The following is an 18,759-nucleotide window of genomic DNA, read 5'->3' on the forward strand; positions in this document are numbered from 1 at the left end:
CGTTTCCCCGTTCTTGACCAGCAGTGGGGTGGGGCCTTGGGTGTTTGGACTGTAGGTGGCCTTGACTGCGATGAAGAATCTTCGCACATCATGGCTGTCGGCTAAGCCCGTGTGTATTAGCTGGTGTGCAATGGCCACCCTATGTTAAAAGAACTCACGCACAGGCATCTTCCACTCCTCTAACATGAAGTTAGGGACCTGGAACGTCAGGACCCTCATGGACAACCCCAACAGCGACAGGCCGGAACGCCACACTGCCATAGTTGCCCGGGAGCTTAGACACTTTGATTTCGACATCGCCGCCCTAAGCGAGACTTGGCGGGCAGGGCAAGGCCAGCTCAAGGAACCAGATGGAGGTTACATCTTCTTCTGGAAAGGGAAACCAGAGGAAGAATGCTGCCTCTACGGAGTCGGTTTCACCATCAAAAATGAGCTGGTCGACTGCCTCAAAGACTCCCACTGCGGGATTAACGAATGCCTCATGACTCTTCAACTCACCCTATCCCGGAACCAATGCACCACAGTCATCAGTGCATATGCCCCAACACTCAATACAACGGATGAGACCAAAGAAGAGGGTTTTTACACAAACCTCTCAAAATCCCTGCCCTGCGTCCCCGCGGGCGACAAACTGATCCTCCTCGGTGACTTCAACGCCAGGGTGGGCAAGGACAAAGCCCTCTGGGGATGCGTGATTGGCAGAGGGGGTAGGGAAAGCCAACTCCAGTGGTACCCTACTCCTGACAAAATGTCCAGAACATGAACTTGTCATCACCAACACCTTCTGCCAGAGGGACAAATACAAGGCATTGTGGCAACACCTCGCTCCAAACACTGGCACCTGCTCATTTATGTCATCATCCGAGCCAGGTATTGCAAGGATGTGTACATCACCCACACCATGACGGGAGCTGATGACTGCTGGACGGACCACCGCCTAATCCAATGCATCATTGACATTAACATAGCCCCAAAGCGGAGGGGACAGCAGAAGCAGTGCTGCAAAAAAGTCAATGCCGGGGCACTTAAAGACCCAGCTAAGAGAGCCCTATACAGTCAGCACCTCACAGCTAACCTGGCGTACCTTGATGACCCCGAGATGCAGAATGCCCACAGTGCTTGGTCTGCCCTCCAGGCCTCCATAACCAGTGTCTGCAAAGAGACGCTCAGTCACTCAACCAGGAAACACCAGGATTGGTTTGATGAGAATGATCAGGAGATCCACGAGCTAATAGATCGCAAGCACAGGGCATTTCTGAACCTTAAACAACAACCCAACTCTGGAGCAGCAAAGCAACATTACAGACGGCTCAAGGCTGAGGTCCAACAAAAAATCCCGGGACCTAAAGAACAGGTGGTGGATGGAGAAAGCACAGGAGATACAGCAGCTCTGTGACAGTACCTAGCAATGATATCACGCAATGATCTCATGCCATGTCGTCCTGTCACCTTTTACAGAAGAAGCTATCGACGATGAGGTCCGTGCAGAGGCGAACGGATGGGAGGCCACCAGTTGCCAGCGACATCACTGAGATAGAGGAGCGGGTGCTCACACTCGTGGGGAAGCATCCCCGGAAAGCCACGCAAGCATCTGCAGACCCTGAAGTGAATCGACGTGAGTAAAGTTTACACCATTTGCGTGGTGTAAAGTCAATAGATGCCACACCCACTCCTATCCGAACAATCATATGATAGATGATTTCTAAAATTGTCCTAGAAATAATGCTGGCCTAATGAAAATCATTGCAATGCACCATGTGTTGATGGTCATGAAATGTGATGTCTGTGATGATCTTGATAGCGGTGGTGCTTTTGTCGTGCATATGCTGTGTGTAATGCTGGAATCACCTTGTGACCCTAGTACTCCCTTCTCCTTTAATAACTTCATTTGTGTTTTGCAGCTCAGCCAGAAGCGCAGCCCCAAGTAAGACCACAGAGGCCAGAAGGTGGGAGCGCGGGGCCGAACTCACCGGACGATCCTACATCTGCTGAGGAGCTCCGATTCTTGCCAGTCAATCCGCTGGGTTTGATCTCTATGGATGAGAGCGCCGACTTCGAGGAACCCGCATCGCCACGCTCCAGAAGTCAGTCCACCCCAAGGCCATCTAGTACTCCTCCGGTCATTCCCGCCTCCACTCTGGAGGTACCTGTTGTATATGCATGCCTGTTTACTGTGTGATGCCTGTAACACTGTTATGCAACACTGAATGTACCCTTACACTGTACATACCTTATCTGTACACCAGAGGGTGCTGCTGTTGGAGACCTAAGGGTTACCTGCACACTGTAGGTAACCCAGTATAAAAAGGAGCTCACAGCTTGGTGCCCTCATTCGGAACTGCAAATAAAGGACTACAGGTTTACACTGATTCTGTATCATACCCTACCCCATGGAGTCATTTACTAAAGGTGTCTACATACACTACAACTGGCGACGAGGATACGAGGTCACGAACGACACGCTCAACATGTCTAACCTCAGCAACTTTCAGCAATTTACAGAGGGGGAAGATTGGGATGCTTTTGTGGAAAGATTGGAACATTTCTTTATAGCCAACGCCTGGATGGGAACACACTGGCTACACAACCGAACAAGCGCAGGGCCATACTGCTTAGCAGTTGTGGGCCCACCATCCATTGTCTCGTCAGGGACTTGCTAGCCCAGCGAAGACAACCACCAAAAGCTATGAGGAAGTTGTAACACCTCATACAGGAACAACTAAAACCGAAAGAAAGCATCCGCACAGCCAGTCACCGGTTCTACACTTACCGGCGACCCGAAGGCCAAGAAATTGCTAAATATGCTGCACACTTAAGAAGACTAGCTGCACCGTGTGATTTTGGAGACCACCTAAATGAAGCACTAAGGAACATATTCGTCATTGGAATCGGCCACGAGGGTCTCCTGCACAAGTTGCGCTCTGCTGATATTATGGTCAAGCTGCAGAAAGAAATTCAAGTGAGCCAGGCTTACATGGTTTCGGTTGGCGACTCCAAGCGAATACTGACCCAGGACTCTAAACCAGCGAGCGTAATGATTTGCATGGATACTTCAAAAGGCAGGAAGGCTGTCCCAAGTCCAGTAACCCGGAGTCCGCCACATGGGGCAAACCGGATGGCCCCGTGCTGGCACTGTGGAGGAAACCACAAGGCCCACCAGTGCCGCTACAAAGACTATGCATGCAAAGGCTGCAAAGAGAAAGGGCGCCTCCAAAGAATGTGCAGAAAAAGCTGTACTCACCATGTCTGAGTTGGCTGATCACCCAGGCTCTAACACAGATGAAGGTGAAGTTGCTCAAACCCTGGAAGAAGAGTATGGAGTTTATACCTGCTCCACCGAAAGTTCTCCATGGATGATGGAAGTGGACATCGACTGGGTCCCAGTCTCCATGGAAATCGACACGGGCGAGCCAGTCTGTGATGTGCCAAATGACCTTTGAAAAACTTTGGATAAATCCTGACAATCAACCGAAACTGTCTCCTGTCCAGGCGCAGCTGCTCACCTACAACAAGGGTAAAATCCAAATCGTTGGCAGCGCGGATGTCCAGGTCTCCCAGGGCGGCGTATTGAACAAACTCCCCTTGTGGATCGTAGCCGGCGATGGTCCCACGCTGCTGGGCAGGAATTGGATGAACCCAGTCCACATCAGGCGAAGTGGCGACGGCCTCTGGGCTCCGGCAATCGACATCGAACATGGATCCATCGCTGCATCCGGAGATCCCACTGTCCAGCTCAATGGCACGGCAACGACTCAACACCACGGCGAAATCTGCAAGGATCCAATTTCCACTTTCCGGACCGGGACAGAACTCCAAGAGGTGAACAACGTTGAAAGAAGTGGACTCCCGATGTCCAGGGTCGAACCTGTGGAAGAAAAGACCACCACAGCCTATCTGAAAGAGAGCGAGAAGATGGCAGCCGCACCACGAGGAGAAGAACCTGCAATCAAAATGGCCGCGGCCATATCACGAAGGGCAGGTTTGGAGGAGCGACACATGGCACCGAGCGGCCAATTGGATTGGGAGGCTCCCTTAAAGGAGGCCGGTAACCAAAGAAATTTAAAGGGACAGTTTCAACTATTTGAGGACAAGGACTTTAAAGCTTAAGATGCAACAAAAGGGTGCAATGTAACCATGAATTGTGATGCTGGTTTAACTAATGTGATTAATGAGATAAATGCAGGTATCAGTAAGGTTAAGAGCAAGTTTATTATCCTTACCAATTATGATAGAGAGTTTGAAATGCCTAATGTAACCATGTCTGTTGCAACCAGGACACCCAAAAGTGATGAAAATGCTAGAATGTACAATGCAGGCTCGACTATGTGTGATCAGAGCCAAAGTGTCATATATACCGGTAGGACACTGCCAAAGGACATTGGGTCCTACAGGAACCATGCTGATGCCAATAGAATCCCCCTGTGGGAGATCCCCAGGTCCAGTAGGCTAGCTGACCATGTAGCCTGGACCTTTAGAACTAATGTGATGCCCCTTGCAGGACACACACACAGGCAGTGGGAGCAGACCCACTACAGGGACAGTGGTCAATGGGCAGCCCAGTCACCACCAATGGCAACCTGCATCAGACCAGCCATACAACCCCTGGCCACCAGGGCCAACACCAGGAGCGTGAGGCCAATACCCTCCAGCTTCCCTGGCAAACCCTGGGATGATCTGACCCTCATCCCAATTGGTGGACAAGGAGCCCACCCAGTCCCGTGGCCCTGCCCACCACCCCACAACTACCCACATCAGTGTATACACACCACCCACTGCTGCTGTGGCTACCCCCCTGAGGGATCCCACAACAGTGACACCCACATGGTCTGTGTGTGAGGGAGGGGAAATGTATGAGACCAGCCTCAAGCACAGGGGCCACACCTGGCAACCACACAACCCTCACCACAACCTCCCATAGCCCACCACTGATCACCTCTCCTGGTCATGACAATAAGGATATGAAAAATGTTTAGAGGGGAGTGTTGTTGTATATGCATGCCTGTTTACTGTGTGATGTCTGCAACAGTGTTATGCAACACTGAATGTACCCTTAAACTGTACACACCTTGCCTGTACACCAGAGGGTGCTGCTGTTGGAGACCTAAGGGTTACCTGCATACTGTAGGTAACTCAGTATAAAAAGGAGCTCACAGCTTGGTGCCCTCACTCGGAGCTGCAAATAAAGTACTACAGGTCTGCAGTTTTAGTATCATACCCTACCTCGTGGAGTCATTTACTAAAGGTGTCTACATACACTACAGTACCGGCCCCAAGCACCTTGTCACAGGGCAGCCCATTTGTCCCCAGGATGGCGCCGACCTCACAGCGGTTTCGTGGACGCGGCAGGTTTAGTCCACGAGCAAGACATGAGAACGGAGAGATAGTACAGTTGTCCAGAAGGACTGTAGACATTGGTGACCAGCTCCTCGAATCATTGGGGGGCATATCCCAACAGCTGGCCACCATGACTGAGTACGTTCCGCAGATGGCGGAGGCACTGGAGGCGATAGCCAGGAACACTGCTGGCACAGGCCTCCCAGTGGTCCCGGAGCGCGGCACTCCTCCCCTAGGTTCCGCACCACCAGTACGAACTACAGATGAGAGGCAGGACCAAGATCCTATTTCTGGATCAGAGAATGTTTTCCCCCCCCCTCAGCAATCCCTGCTCCCGTGCCCTTGCAACCATCGCCTCTGCCTTCATCTGCCAGCCACCCCCAACGAGGCACCGCCTGAGGAGCTCTTCAGCCAAGCGCCGTAGAGCGAGGAGGGGAAGGGGTAGAGGTGGGGAGAAGGAGAGGGGGGGGGAAGGAAAGTGAGGTGCATGTCCGCAGGTGATGGCTGTGTTGTATCTCCATCTGGGTGTATATGCAGTTTGTTGTAATGTATGGGGGGGAGGGGACTGCCCTCCTGCTTTGCATTTGTATTCTGTGTTGCTGGACATGTTGAACATTTGATTGTCAATGGTGGAAAAAGTTGGGTGTGGGCGGGAATTGGATGTTTTTGCCCGTGATACTTATGATTTCAGACTAATGTTGGTATAACTTTTTTTATTGAACATAACCTTCTTGTGCATTGTCTCAGCTAGCTGGACCATTACACACTGGTGATTCCTTAACATGAAAGGGTTAAATAAAACTTAAATCAACGGAAACTTTAACTGGCACCAAGGTGATAGGCACAATTGATGTCTGAGCTGCACACACACAGCAGTATGTCAGCGTTGTCACTCACAGCAATGTTCTTTCAGGCAAATCGCTCAGATATCAGCTCCTCACGTAAGGGTCTTGCAGCTATGTAGCCACCACGGGCCCTTTCCTGCGTTCGTGGGCATGGTTGCATAGCCAGCCTGATTGTCTGGTTCTAGGTCAGCATCCAGCCTTTTGTCGTCCTCTTCTTCTCCCTCCTGAGGTGGAGCATCAGTCCCTTCAGGCAATTCTTGTTCCCTCCTGATAGCCAGGTTGTGCAGCATGGAGCACACGACCACAAATTTAGCTACTTGCTCAGGGTTGTATTGTAGCTCCCCTCCTGAGTGCTCCAGGCATCTGAAGTGCTGCTTTAGCACAATTATTGTTTTCTGGACCACATTGCATGTGTCTCTGTGGCTCTGGTTGTATCGCTTCTTGGCCTCGGTGTGGGTGTCACGCAGGGGGGTCATCAGCCAGGTGGCTAGGTGATAACCATAATCGGTTATCACCAAATATCCAGCCTTGTCCTTGTGGCTGACTCTTAAACATGTCAGAGACAGCGCGCTCACGCAGGATCGAAGCTGCCTGGACATTTGGCATTCACTACCATTATGATCTGGTTGTGGTCGACAACTAGTTGGACCTTCAGGGAGTGAAATCCTTTTTTGTTACGAAAAAGCTCTGGGTCCTGAGAGAGTGCCCGCATGGCGATGTGAGTGCACTGTATTGTTCCCTGCACCCTGGGGAACTTAGGGCTGGAGCATTCTACCGCATTGCTGTCAGTCTGATCCTCCATGGTCAAGGAGAAGCTGATAAAGTCCATCCTTCCCGTGTACAGGGCCTCCGTGTCCTGTCCAATGCAGCGATGGGGGGCTTGGTGAGACAGAGGAGAAATCTCGACTGCGGAGGCCCGAAAGGAACCGGATGCGTAGAAAGACAGTGCCGTGGTGACCTTGACCTCAACTGACACTGATGTCCTGATGGCAGGCTGCATATGTGGCCTGATGAGCTCGCATATTTCATTGATCACCACCTTGTGGAAGCGCAGTCTCCTAAGGCAGGTGTGCTTGGACAAGGCGAGGTAAGACCTCTTTTCTCTGTATTTGCGGGCTGTGCATGGTCTGGCCCTCTTCCTCATTCTTGCATATTTTAAATTGGGCACACAATGATTTGCATCACACATTGAGCCGTCTGCACTCTCAGCATCTGCGTATTAATCGATGTTGGCTGAGAAATGGCTGGCTCCATTAGAATGAAAGTATAATAGTGATTAATCAGAAGCAATAATTTCCTCACGAAAATATATCTACAGTAAACCCCCAATAGTCCAGAGTCTGAAAATATGTCTGTTGACCTGAGAAGAACTCCAGAGATAATCCAAACTCCCCTGAAGTTGATGCAGCCTTTTGAATGAAGCGATCTGCGATTTTAAAAATGGCACCCATACTTCAGAACAGTTCCACTTTTTCCGAGAGGTTTTTTGGGTGAGCGATATTGTGGGCGATATGTGTGCAAGGTGGTGAAAGTGACGTTGGGCGATCTCCTGGGCGTTAGTTTCGGCAAATGTGATTTTTACGACAAAAAAAAAGTGGGCGGGCAGTATTATTGAATCTCGGTGTTAATTCTGTGTGGAAACTAATGCTGGGCGATATTATGGGCATTGATTTCGCCCATTCTACATTTTTTCCCCGCGTTACTTTCCCCATGTGCGTAACGCTCGGCAATAAGTGTTCGAAAAATGCCCGTCAGTTTCCAATTTGTGATTAAATGGGCGTTATACGTCATTTCAGCGGTAAAATGGACGTTAAGTGGGCATTAAGCATGCAAAAAAAGTGGAAAATCTAGCCCCAGGTGTTTGCCTGGGTAATGTTATTAAATGCTTTGACCAGATGTTCAGAATTTCACCACTTCATCTCCCACGGGTTCTGTTTCTGCCTCCATATTTACTTTCGCTGCTGTTGGTTTTTGACAGTCACATATTTGACCCATAAAAGCCTTTGTAAATATTGTAAAGTGGGCTGGATTTTCGGCTTTTTGCGATTTTGCCCATTTCCGGGCGCAAATCGCAGCAAAATCAAAATGTTAGCCCCATGTTAGTGTTAGCGGCATTGCGCCAGAGAATTTGTGCGCCGGAGCCAAAAGTTCCGACCCTAAAAAAAAACGGCCGTTTTGCAAATGCGCGAATCTTCTTTTTTTTCCCCCGCGCTTCTGGTCTGCTGTCCAATCGCAAACACTAATGCAGGGCATGGCCGTGCGCATGCGCAGTACACCCAGGGCTGAATCAGCCATTTTATTCAATTTTGAGGAGGAGGAGAAAGACAACAGACAGTGTGCGGGATAGAAAATAGGTGCAGGAGCAGGCCATTCAGCCCTTCTAGCCTGCACCACCATTCAATGAGTTCATGGCTCAACATGAAACTTCAGTACCCCCTTCCTGCTTTCTCGCCATACCCCTTGATCCCCCGAGTAGTAAGGACTTCATCTAACTCCCTTTTGAATATGTTTAGTGAATTGGCCTCAACTACTTTCTGTGGTAGAGAATTCCACAGGTTCACCACTCTCTGGGTGAAGAAGTTTCTCCTCATCTCGGTCCTAAATGGCTTACCCCTTATCCTTAGACTGTGACCCCTGGTTCTGGACTTCCCCAACATTGGGAACATTCTTCCTGCATCCAACCTGTCCAAACCCGTCAGAATTTTAAACGTTTCTATGAGGTCCCCTCTCACTCTTCTGAACTCCAGTGAATACAAGCCCAGTTGATCCAGTCTTTCTTGATAGGTCAGTCCCACCATCCCGGGAATCAGTCTGGTGAATCTTCGCTACACTCCCTCAATAGCAAGAATGTCCTTCCTCAAGTTTGGAGACCAAAACTGTACACAATACTCCAGGTGTGGCATCACCAAGGCCACGTACAACTGCAGCAACACCTCCCTGCCCCTGTACTCAAATCCCCTCGCTATGAAGGCCAACACGCCATTTGCTTTCTTAACTGCCTGCTGTACCTGCATGCCAATTTTCCATGACTGATGTACCATGACACCCAGGTCTCGTTGCACCTTCCGTTTTCCTAATCTGTCACCATTCAGATAATAGTCTGTCTCTCTGTTTTTACCACCAAAGTGGATAACCTCACATATATCCACATTATACTTCATCTGCCATGCATTTGCCCACTCACCTAACCTATCCAAGTCACTCTGCAGCCTCATAGAATCCTCCTCGCAGCTCACACTGCCACCCAACTTAGTGTCATCCGCAAATTTGGAGATACTACATTTAATTCCCTAGTCTAAATCATTAATGTACAATGTAAACAGCTGGGGCCCCAGCACAGAACCTTGCGGTACCCCACTAGTCACTGCCCGCCATTCTGAAAAGTACCCATTTACTCCTACTCTTTGCTTCCTGTCTGACAACCAGTTCTCAATCCACGTCAGCACACTACCCCCAATCCCATGTGCTTTAACTTTGCACATTGATCTCCTGTGTGGGACCTTGTCGAAAGCCTTCCGAAAGTCCAAATATACCACATCAACTGGTTCTCCTTTGTCCACTTTACTGGAAACATCCTCAAAAAATTCCAGAAGATTTGTCAAGCATGATTTCCCCTTCACAAATCCATGCTGACTTGGACCTATCATGTCACCATTTTCCAAATGCGCTGCTATGACATCCTTAATAATTGATTCCATCATTTTACCCACTACTGAGGTCAGGCTGACCGGTCTATAATTCCCTGCTTTCTCTCTCCCTCCTTTTTTAAAAAGTAGGGTTACATTGGCTACCCTCCACTCAATAGGAACTGATCCAGAGTCAATGGAATGTTGGAAAATGACTGTCAATGCATCCGCTATTTCCAAGGCCACCTCCTTAAGTACTCTGGGATGCAGTCCATCAGGCCCTGGGGATTTATCGGCCTTCAATCCCATCAATTTCCCCAACACAATTTCCCGACTAATAAAGATTTCCCTCAGTTCCTCCTCCTTACTAGACCCTCTGACCCCTTTTATATCCGGAAGGTTGTTTGTGTCCTCCTTAGTGAATACTGAACCAAAGTACTTGTTCAATTGGTCTGCCATTTCTTTGTTCCCCGTTTTGACTTCCCCTGATTCTGACTGCAGGGGACCTACGTTTGTCCTTACGAACCTTTTTCTCTTTACATACCTATAGAAACTTTTGCAATCCGCCTTAATGTTCCCTGCAAGCTTCTTCTCGTACTTCATTTTCCCTGCCCTAATCAAACCCTTTGTCCTCCTCTGCTGAGTTCTAAATTTCTCCCAGTCCCCAGGTTCGCTGCTATTTCTGGCCAATTTGTATGCCACTTCCTTGGCTTTAATACTATCCCTGATTTCCCTAGATAGCCACGGTTGAGCCACCTTCCCTTTTCTATTTTTACGCCAGACAGGAATGTACAATTGTTGTAATTCATCCATGCGGTCTCTAAATGTCTGCCATTGCCCATCCACAGTCAACCCCTTAAGTATCATTCGCCAATCTATCCTAGCCAATTCACGCCTCATACCTTCAAAGTTACCCTTCTTTAAGTTCTGGACCATGATCTCTGAATTAGCTGTTTCATTCTCCATTCTAATGCAGAATTCCACCATATTATGGTCACTCTTCCCCAAAGGGCCTCGCACAATGAGATTGCTAATTAATCCTCTCTCATTACACAACACCCAGTCTAAGATGGCCTCCCCCCTAGTTAGTTCCTCGACATATTGGTCTAGAAAGCCATCCCTTATGCACTCCAGGAAATCCTCCTCCACCGTATTACTTCCAGTTTGGCTAGCCCAATCTATGTGCATATTAAAGTCATCCATTATAACTGCTGCACCTTTATTGCATGCACCTCTAATTTCCTGTTTGATGCCCTCCCCAACATCACTACTACTGTTTGAAGGTCTGTACACAACTTCCACTAACGTTTTTTGCCCTTTGGTGTTCTGCAGCTCTACCCATATAGATTCGACATCATCCAAGCTAATGTCTTTCCTAACTATTGCATTAATCTCCACTTTAACCAGCAATGCTACCCCACCTCCTTTTCCTTTTATTCTATCCTTCCTGAATGTTGAATACCCCTGGATGTTGAGTTCCCAGCCCTGATCATCCTGGAGTTACGTCTCCGTAATCCCAATCACATCATATTTGTTAACATCTATTTGCACAGTTAATTCATCCACCTTATTGCGGATACTCCTTGCATTAAGACACAAAGCCTTCAGGCTTGTTTTTTTAACACCCTTTGTCCTTTTAGAATTTTGCTGTACAGTGGCCCTTTTTGTTCTTTGTCTTGGGTTTCTCTGCCCTCCACTTTTCCTCATCTCCTTTCTGTCTTTTGCTTTTGCCTCCTTTTTGTCTCCCTCTGTCTCCCTGCATTGGTTCCCATCCCCCTGCCATATTAGTTTAACTCCTTCCCACAGCACTAGCAAACACTCCCCCTAGGACATTGGGATGATTTACACATGAGGCTAACAAAGCTCTTGTGGGGGCAGTGGAGAGGAGATGGCAGGAACTACACAGGAGGGGTGGATCTAGACCCCTGCCAGCCATTTTTAACAGAATCTGGAGAGAGATTGCTGAGGAGGTCTCTGCCTCAGACACAGTAGCGAGGAGTGGGAAGCAGTGCCGGAAAAACTTTAATGTTTCAAAGGTCATTAGAGTGAGTACTATTTTTATTGATGCACTCCTTTATTACTTAAATTATAAATCTGACACAATATTTGTTCTCATACTGTTGCTGTCTCTCAGCACTCTGTAGGTTGCCTCCTAAAATGCACGACACATAGGTACCACACTAAGCTTACCTATTTGCCATGACTGATCTTTACACATTATTAAGATTGCTTTCTAAGATCTCATAAGATGTCTCCGTACTTTGATGTCCTCCTGCTGAACTACGTGCAACTTCCAAGGCCATTAAACAGTATTACATTCAGACAGTATGGTATAAGTGCTTTGGTGGCTATCTGTGTGTGCCACAAGAGCAGATGGACCCTCTGAAAACCATTTCCATTTTCATCTTTGCAGGCAAAGAAGTCCCATAACCGCCGTGAACAGGTGCAGACAGGTGACGGTGCGCCTCAGACCCTGCCACTCACCGATCTCGATGAAGCAGTGTCTGTGGACTAGAGTTGGGGCAATGTGCCTGGGCTACACTGGGGCAATATAATGCAGTGCCTGTGGACTAGATATAATGGAGTAGCGGCAGTCCTTCAAATGAGCCTGTGCTATGCGACCTCCCTCATGTCACTCTGCGCCCTCCCCTGTTGCTAACCACTCGACTGTTGCTTTCTACTTCCAGGTCATCAGCCACAGCCGCTGCATCCCTCGGATCAACCCTCCATGTCAGGCCATCATGTGGAGGAGGAGTAGGAGGAAGAAGAGGAAGAGGAATTCACAGAACAGCTGGCTCTGGGGGAGGGGGGGTGCAGATGCACTCTACAACTCTCTTTCCACTGACAAACACTTCATCCAAGGATGATGTAACATTCCCGGGCTTTAAGACCTCCGAGGTTCCGGGACCAGTGACACAGCAACACAGTTCTGGGGTCAAATCCCCTATGCTATCTCTCCGGGGGGTGAGTCGGCAAATTCGCTCTGCTGACAGACAGGCAGACGCGGAACTGGACGTGGTGGACTGTCCAGGGAGAGGGTCCAGTTCACCCGTCAGCTACTTGATGTCTTGGGTAGGATTCCCATGACCATCGAGAATATCACTGCGACCATAACAGACGTAGGGTCGCAGATTGTCTGTGCGAGCCGCGAAACCTGCGAGGCCATCACTGCCCACACAAGGCTGGTGCCCTCCACCAGTCACACTGGAATCCTGGCGAGTGTAGCGAGCAGCCTTTCCGAGTTCCCCAGTGTGATACCCAGACACACCCCCACACCAGCTGTGACTGGCGACGCCAAGGAAGAGGCTCACCAGTCAGAAGCTGGGCATTCCACGTCACGAGCTGGTCCAGTGTCTCCCCAGGAGGCACCTCCAATGTCTCTCCCCCCAACACAGCAGCGCTCTGACAACATGCTGCACGCCATTGTGGTGCCACTTTGAGTACGAGGAGCAGGCGAGGGTTGGGGATTAGGGGAAGGGCGGTGGGCGAAGCCAGTTGTAAACAGCAGTGGGGCAGGGGTGGTGGTTATAATGTTGTTGCTGTTGTTAAATTATCTGCATCCAGCGGTGTGATTAATGTATTTTATTAAAGTTTCAACATTTGCAAATTATGTTAACAAAGTTACAAAAGTTTACAATGTTTCATAAATTCTTTTGTTCACCTTAATCATTCCTCTTTAGTGTCTCATTTGCAGAATAAGAGGGGGAGTAGTCAACATGGTGGGATAGAGTGGACAGGCAACAGTTCACTCTTCAAGCAAAGTGTTCAGTTATGAGCTGCTGACAGAAGGCTTTTTCAGCGGCGAAATTTCCACGATGCCTCCCCTGTGGTTGTGGTGGAATGGGTTCCTCGCCAGCCTCCTCTTCCTCATCAACCTCCTTCTTCTTCTTCCACACCCCCCCCCCCCCCAACCCCTCTCTCTCCTGAGGTGGTTCTGCAATCCCTATTGGCAAGTCCTGTCCCCTCATCATGGCTAAGGTGTGTAGCATGCAGCACACCACAATGAACTCAGAGACTCACTGAGGGAAGTATTGTAGGCAACCTCCAGCATGGTCCAGGCATCAGAAGCCCTGCTTGAGCATTCCAATTGTCTATTCGACGGTTCTGGAGGAGGGTCATGAGCCAGGTGGCGAGGACGTAACCTTTAGCCCCGAGCATCCAGCTCTGGCCTTGTGCTTGACGCTGGAACATACACGAGACACTGCTCTCACGCAAGATGAAAACATCATGGATGCCTCCTGGATATTGGGCATTGACTGCCACGTTGCGCTGAGTGAGGTCACAGACGATCTCTACGTTCATGGAGTGGAATCCCTTTCGGTTTCGGTAAACCTCTGGATTCTCTCAAGGTGCTCGGAGGGGTAGGGTTAGGGTTAGGGTTATAGTCAAGGGCACCCTGAACCTTGGGGAAGCCAGCAAATTGTCCAAAACCTACAGCCCTCCCACTTTGGGTCTCTTTGGTCATTGGGAAGTTTGTGAAGTCCATCCTGTGTGTGTACAGTGCATTAGTCACCTGGCGAATGCAACGATTTGTAGCGTGCTGCGCGATGGAGCCTATGTCCCCTGCTGATGCCTGAAAGGAGCCCAAGATATGGAAGGCAAGTGCTGCAGTCACCTTCGCGTCTACAGGCAGTGCAGTCCTGTTGCCGCTGGTAGGCTGTAGGTCTGCCTGTATGAGCTGGCATATCTCTGTCAGCACTTCTTTCAGAAGCGCAGCCTTCTAATGTGCCTCAGAGAGCTGCAGGTATGAGCGATGTTCCCTGTAAACTTGTGGGGTTAAGGCCTCCTCCCCATACGTCTGCAACCTCTTCGATTACGTTGAAAATGATCATCAATAAGCCGCCTTGCAGCTCGATGCCATATAAATTTAGCAGCCAGGAATAATGGCTGACATAGCATGGCCGCCATCTTTTAAAATGTCCTTACATGTCCTTTAAAACAAACTACAAACGCACATAAACTTCACAATGAAAAGTATGAGTAACGCAATGTTCTTCTCCCAATGCTTTAATCACTCAGAACTCCGACTTTCTAATCCGTTTCCAAGATGGCGCCATTTAGCGCGTGGTGCGCCCGGGGTGCGACTGCATTTTGCCGACGAGTTCCCGGGCGGACGCTTAATCAGGCGTCACCAGCACAGTGATGAACGACGATTTACGTCATTCCAACGGTGAAAACAGCGGTTGCCGAAAGTTCCGCCCGGGCGCAAAATCTGGTGCGCCTTGTTTTACGCCAAAAAAATTATTTTTGCGCCCCACCCAGGTGCTAAACGGGGCACAAATTAACTGAATATCCAGCCCCATATATTGTTAAAATTCTTGCATATGTACACATTTCACTTTGTCAGAGTTTTAGAAACACTTTAATTTTAACATTTGCATTGCTAAAATGGTATGTAAAAATGAATAATGCTGACCTTCCTATGGAAGTAACTCTCTGTCATGGTGCAGGCTTTGACCACTATGTCGAGGGTCAAGGCCTGACCAAGAATGTATCAAGTGTAACTTTGTGTCTGTCCAGGATCATGCCAAGTGCAGTTATGTATGTTAATTTTTACCAACTGCATACTAACAGATCAAGCATTGTTCCTACATCGATTCGTGAATGCAAACAAGTTCCTCCAATGACTCAGAGAATTTATCCAATGAATAATTAAACCACATGTACCAGGAGGACCCAAGTTTGATTCACAATCTATGCTCCGTTAGCTTATATCAGCTTTAGAGCTGAAAGGAGTGCAACAATTTACCTCAGCAAGGTTTAGGCTCGGGAATGGAGAATGGGCTCGGATCCTTGTTCCTAGTACTATTCCCAAACTCCTGTTGGATCTGCCTGTGTGGGGTATCAGGCTAGGACAGGATTGATCTTGGCTATGATGTATCTGGGACCGAATACTCTGCCAACATTTACTGTTAAGACGTATACATAAATATTGACCACTTGGTGCTCAAATGGCACCTGCAGATCTGAAGTTAGCAGCTTCTGGAAAAGACAAAGGGAAGAAAATTGACAGAAAAAAGAACAGATAATGCTTGTGATAAGCTCATAATAAAGGATGAAACTGAGTACTGTGAGCAATGAGTAAGTGTGACCTTAGCTCCTTTAATAAGACTCCAGAGTGCAGGTACCATGTGGGTGGCCTGCTTATATACAGTGCTCCCAAGAGATGCTGGGATCCCTTGGGACTCCAACAGGTAGGCCCTCTGGTGGTGGTGTGATACAGGTTGCCAAGGGTTAAATACATAACACCTTGGGTATAATTCTTCATCAGAACTGAAAAGTGAAAGATAAGCATTTTAGTTGGGTCAGGATAAAGTGTGGGGTGAATCAACAAATACTTACATTACTGAAATGGGTTGAATGACTTGTAAACTGCAAAGTAGAAAAGCAAGCAGATCTACAGTGGCTCAGAACTGGTGGACGGCAGTATAGGTATGGAGTACACTGCCGAGCTGCAAAAGGAATACAAACCTACCCGGTGGGGGCCCTCCATTGTGAACTTGCTCTCTGATGCTGTATACTGGAGGACAGACCTGTGCCTGTTTGCATCAACCCAAAATTTCTGTACGTAATTGCTGGGTGGTTGGTGGGCAATTAGCCCAACTCTGCGCCAGCAATTACGATTTCCAAGGCGGTGTGGGTCATCTGACAAGGCGTACCTTGACCGATCATAAGTTCGGGATTTAGCGCCTGCACAAGTGCATGTGGAAATCCCGAACTTGCGTTCAATTTCAAAGGCGGTATCACTGCGTACTCTGAGTACACCGTCATATGCACTGCAAAATCCGCCCCAGTGTGTTTCAAGCATTTACTGTTTTTATTTTGAAACTCGTGCATCTTCATTTTGCTCTAATTTCCTTCATATTCTTGCCTTGTTCCTTGTGTGGAACTTGCTCATGCATTTTCATCGCCTCGGTTATTTATACATACACATGTTCTTTTACTGAAAGCAATGACTTCATTCTCCCTGATTTTCAATTAGAAGAAAGTATGATTTGTTCTTTTAATATCTCTTTTCATTGCTTCACTTAGATGATCTTGTACATGATCGATCAGTTCTCTGCTTTTCTACTAAGCAGTTTGCAGTTCAGTCAACCTGTTAACTTCCTCTGTAATTGGAATATTTTGCTTCCTTTTTTTTCACCCCTGGTAAAACGTTTGCTCATTTTCTTGCTTAATTTTCAGTTCTGACAAAAGGTTGCACCCTGGTCATCTGCAGGCATGGGGTCAGATTCAATTTGCATGCTGATATCATCCAGCTCAGCCTCTCCAGCGCTTCCCTCATTGTGCTGTCAGACTGCCTGTCCGAAATCAAGTTGTGGTCAAAACTAAATTTCTTCTAACTGAAATTCAAAAAGGCTGAAGCCATTAGCCTGGAAATCTAATCGTGCCTGGAATTGGGGCACCGGGGGCAGGGTGCGCACTGCACACACCTGTTAACCTGGATGCAGGAAGTAGGCAAGTAGAATGTGTACACATTTCCTGCTCCCAATATTGGGAGCTTAGTAGGCTGGTTAGCACCTGAACAATGGGTAATGTGCAGCCAAATTTCCAGGCCATTGTTTTCAGCCACTTTCTTGCTGCTGACTCCATACCACTCTCTGATCATGCAAAACCTTGTTCATACGGACATGAGCTTCGAACTTCAACATCCTATCCATTACCAAGATAATTGGCTTAGAAATTGGATCACATACTGCCATGAGTTACCGCCGCGATCCTGGTGAAAAATGGCAGCCGCCACTCTAACGTACTTCTCTGGCACGGGACTCAGCAGCCATCATTTTGGTGAGGGCCATGGTGCTGCCGATAGTTTTGGCCGAACAATGAATGTTGTTGCAATGTCCTTCAATAGCAGGACTGTATTGGGACATGACATTACTGGCTAAAGTTGGAAGAGATACAACAACAAACACCATAAGGAGGCAGGCAATTTTATATTCTTCCTCTGGACTAATGTTATCTGACTTCTGCGAGGATAGAGCTACCATCAATGCTGGGTCAATTTCACAAGGCAAACCAGATGCTGAGGAAAATGTAAATGAAGAAAGAGTGACGTTAGTCAGTGTGCAACGCAACTTATCATCACCTCTACAAACTCCGACCTTTGCGCTGAGTTCTGCAGTGGGGTCCTAAGCTTGCTATGAAAACCTAGCGTTTAGCAGACCGACAGAGACGCTGTCAGCACCTCTTAAAGGGACACCCACATCTTTCAGGTAAGTTTGCATTTAATCTTTTGGGCTGAATTTTTTATATTTTATTGAAGTAATGGCTTGGTGCAAAAGATGTTAAAAGGTTTTTAAGTGTGCACGGTGTGCTGCTGGATGCTTGCAAGGCCTCGGATAGTAAAGGAAGGCCTCCGAGAAGACACAAAATGCTCAAAATACTCAGCAGGCCAGGCAGCATCCGTGGAGAGAAATACAGAGTTCACATCTCAGGTTGAGATGCTGCCTGACCTGCTGAGTATTTCTAGCATTTTATCCCTTTCATTCAGATATAGAGCATCCACTCGCAGAGGGAAGAGGAAGATGCAGAAGAGGAAGACGCATAAGCAGAGGAAGCAGAAGGAAGGATGCAACCTAGACAGCCCCTTTCTGGCCAGGATATCTGGGATGGAATCATCCCCCTTTTCCAATGACAACAGTCCCAATTCCTCTTTGAACATTAGTCCCACACCTTACCTTCCCTTCGTTACTGACCATCACAGTGTCCTCTTGGCCACAATGCTGAAATAAAAGCCAGCACAAAGCAAACTTTCCAATCCAACTTTATACATCTATCCATCCAATGTCACATCAAGAAATCAACTCATCACCCATATGCATTCCCTTAGTGATTGTCTTGTGTGTGCCTTTGCCTATCCTACTGATGTCATGCAGTGTTATCTCAGTGGCTGCAGCATGGCTGGTGGAAGGCTGCTGGCTTTCAGTGGGAGACATTGCAAATAAGAAGGA

Source organism: Pristiophorus japonicus, chromosome 13 (assembly GCF_044704955.1).
Source record: "Pristiophorus japonicus isolate sPriJap1 chromosome 13, sPriJap1.hap1, whole genome shotgun sequence".
Taxonomy (NCBI): Eukaryota; Metazoa; Chordata; class Chondrichthyes; family Pristiophoridae; genus Pristiophorus; species Pristiophorus japonicus.